Consider the following 4,052-nt stretch of genomic DNA (forward strand, 5'->3'; position numbering starts at 1 on the left):
GGCGACATCAGGCTGATAATATCGGTTGGTCTTTGCTGTTAACACACTATTTATTAATGATGGTTGTTATAGAGTTTTACCATGATTTGAACTCTGCTTTTCCACTCATCATTTAATCCCAACTTTGCATTAATTTTTCTAGTTTTGTACTCCTCCCTGTGCCGTGTTCGGTCCTCCCGATGTGTTAAGATGCACATACGTCTAAAAGTACACGGCGTATTGAGCAGATGGTTCCTTTGTGTTTCAGCCATTCTGTCCAGTGTTAGTATTACTTTCCTGAACCTTAGTCATGAGATTGCTGCATTGCGTTGTATTAGAGTGCCTCTGGAGTAGTCGGTGAACCACAAAGAAGTACAGGTTGAAATCTGTTCTCTTGTACAAAGGAGATTTTAAATCCTCCTCCCAGTATTGTCCCTGTTACACTTCTTGTAAATGTTTGTCATGATGACTTAATCCCTATGGAGAGAGAAAATAAATTGTTGATTTTGATTTTTCTTTGCAGCTGCTTCCATTTTTTCCATTTGAAACCTTTTCATTATTTACTGTCAAATTCACTAAATGATATGACATCTTAGTAAAAACAGGTCATTATTGATTAGGGCTGCAAATAATTGAAGTTCATGTTCTTTTTCTTGATTAACTGATTAGTTGTTTGAAAATGGTAAAAAAATATATATATATTTCTCAAACCCCAAGCTGATGTCCTCAAATGTCTTGTCACAAATGTCACATCCCAAAGACATTGCATTTACAGCTAAAAAGGACTAAAGAAACAAGAACAGTCACATTTCAGAAGCTGAAATCAGGGAATTTTGGCATTTTTTCTTAAAAAAAGAAAAAGAAAAGAAGAGGCCCAGAACGAGTAATCGATAATCAAATTAGCTGGCAATTAATTTCATAGTTGGCAACTAATCGGTTCATGAAATAATCATTGCAGCTCTATTATTGATTTCTGCTAATGCGCTTTACCCAAAGCCTGCTGCCACCCCGCTGCAGAAATGTGGCTGTTTGTCATGTTTAACAACGTGTTGAATCGTTAACTTTAACTAGACAGTTGGCAATTAGTCGACACATTTGTAAAAGTCAGGAATGTTGTCACCATAACCTGCTGCTACCTTCTGACGTTATGGACCAGCGATCAGAAAATACTGGACCGTGTTTCCGCTGTATCTCGTCACAACCCCCGAACACTGAGGTGGTGATGGGCTTCACTTTAGTGTGGTGGGTTTTATGGTCCTTTGTGTTTTTTGTTTTCACATTCACAGTCTGTCCTTGTTTAGACAGAAGGCCTCGGTAACCTCTGACTGCACCAAGTGGCTGCCAGCAACGCTTTTAGTTAATTTTGAATAGAACTAGTAATGATACTAAATGGTAAATAATAATCACAAGATTCAGCCCAGCAGATTATTATTTCCATTTCATCTAAAAAAAACAAAAAAACAAAAAAAAAAACAACAAAAATAAACCAAAACAAAACAAAACAAAACAAAACAGCACCTACTTCTAAAAATGATTTTAGTAACTAATTTTTTGACAAACTTGTGAACACAAACTCACTTGACTCAACACTTTGAGAGCTGACTTTCAAAATTTGGTTAACTGACATCCCAAAGGAAGTGGTGTAACATAATTTATCACTTTATAAAGTGCATATTTGACATGAACATTACTTTTATCCTGCCCCTTGTCTCATTATCAATATGCACTGTACTTTACTAAAGTACACTTTTCAGGCAGTTGTACTTTACTTGAGTATTTTCCAATTTATGGTACTTTATACCTCTATTCCACTACATTTCAGAAGCAAATATTGTACTTTTTACTATACTAGATTTATCTAAAGGTAGTAGTTATTTTGATTTTACATCCACATCTAATGATTAATCAATAAAATATCATTATAAAGGCTATGCACACCCATACAGATATTTATTTATTTATTTACCTGGGACAGTGCATATTAATCAACACTGTTGTGTAAAATCCCCTGAAGTCCTGAAAATGAGGATTTTTGATCATTTTACAAGACAGTAATTTGTTTATAATAAATATCATCTTGTGTGCATAAGATTAAAAAATATTTTTCAGAAGCTCTGGGTGCTCAATATTTAACCCTTTAAAAGAAGCAATCAGTACCTTTACTTTGGATACGATTCATGAGCAGGGAACCTGGGTCACTTTTTAATTCTATACAGTTTCTGTCCACTAGAGGTCAGACTGAGCCATGAACAGACTGCACTGTTTATTGGACATTTGTGAGTGGGGCTACATGATTCAAATCATTTGCATTCATGCAGAAGTTCATTGAGAATTTAATATTCTCTCAAGGAATAAAAGCCCTCAGATCTTTCTGACCATTATGAGATTTCAACCAATTAATATTTACATCCATATTAACATGTAAGCTGCAGTTTTAGCAATTTATTGACACTTTCAGGGTATAAGATTCACAATTACTCTGGGCTAAAACTCCTAAACTTGTTCCCTTGCTCTATGCCACACTGATAAACTTCCTCCCTTCTCTGTGGGATCTTGCTCCGCCTTCATACCACTTTATAACCTCCCCACAGTGCCGTAAGAAGCCATGACAAACAGAAGAACAGCTTGATTTCTTATAATTTTATTGAACATAATGAAACAGTGGACAGGCTAATATGCACTCTACCTACTGTATATATATGTACTGTATATATATATTATTCAACAAGTCTTGTATCAATTAAGATACAAGAAAAGGCCACCAGGAATGTGTTGACTGAAAAACAACGAGGTAACACAAAGGTCATCTGAACAAGGCCATTCTCCTTTTTCTATAAACTGCATAATAATGAGAGGAAATAATTTGGTACAGCGACAATTTAAGGCAAGTTATACATTCTGGTTTGTCCTTCAACATCTACAGGGCACTGGCTCATCAAAGTCATTCAGTATGAACCACTACATCATTTAAAAAATAAATACAGAGCACAGGTCAATGAACATGTATCAATTAAAGAATCAAAAGCTGCTGAATCTGATTCTTATTGATAGATTGACACTTTTGAATACGACCGAACGTTTATCAGAGTTATTTGTTTCAATGTTGCTGATAAACTTGGACCCAAGCTGTTTCCTACCGATGTAATTCTGATCAAATACTTTACGGTTTCCCGCTACGTTTAAGAGTGTGTATGATTTTACTGATTTCCTTTATGGCTTCAATAGGACTGGATCTCTGATATTTCAGACTCTGTCACACCAAAGGTGACTGTGGATCTTTGGCTTTTCAACGACCTCTCTGTTAAAACCAACATATCCCTTTCTAACACAATGATGTTCCTGAAAGGGATGAGTCAGATATTTTCAAGTGGGGTTGTATAAGGTATCAATATCAGTTAAGTGTGCGCTATACTTAATGTTTTCACAGCATTACTTTGCTGTCAGATGATAGGAAACTGCTGCTGTATCAGTCAAGTATCACCCTCTCTCCAAACCCACCAGACTCCAGAGGCAAAATCAGTCATTTTACCTCGCAGCACATGAGGAGTGGCTGTTCTACCGCTGCCTCCATCGGTTAGCTCGTTTGTTATTGTGTGTCTTTGGTGTTACTTTAGATTCACCAGAGTCACTCAATAACACAAACAAACTAACAGATCAAGGCGGCAGCACACAAGCACCTCTGTGTTCTGTGAGGCAAAATTGCTGCTTTTGTCAGTGAAGTATGGTTGCAGGGAGAGTGCGATGTAACAAGCGATGAATCTTCAGTTTCTGTACTTCATACAGCCCCACCTTACAAAATCTGAACTATCCCTTTAATGTCACGTTGTTTTGATAATGCCATGTAAATAAAGCTGATGAAATCACACTAATGGGACAAAAGTTGCAGGACTGGACGATTATTCTGTCTTTGGCGTCAGTCTATTATATGTAGTCATCTATAAATCTTCTTCACAACTGTCTACGTACAACTGTTGTTTAAGTGAATCATTTAAATCAAATCACAACTACCAAATGAGAACATTATTTAACAGGAAAGAAAACATACATGTAATATTCAGAAAAGGTTCAAAAAA

Source organism: Lutjanus erythropterus, chromosome 5 (assembly GCF_056507025.1).
Source record: "Lutjanus erythropterus isolate fLutEry1 chromosome 5, fLutEry1.hap2, whole genome shotgun sequence".
NCBI classification, from domain to species: domain Eukaryota; kingdom Metazoa; phylum Chordata; class Actinopteri; order Lutjaniformes; family Lutjanidae; genus Lutjanus; species Lutjanus erythropterus.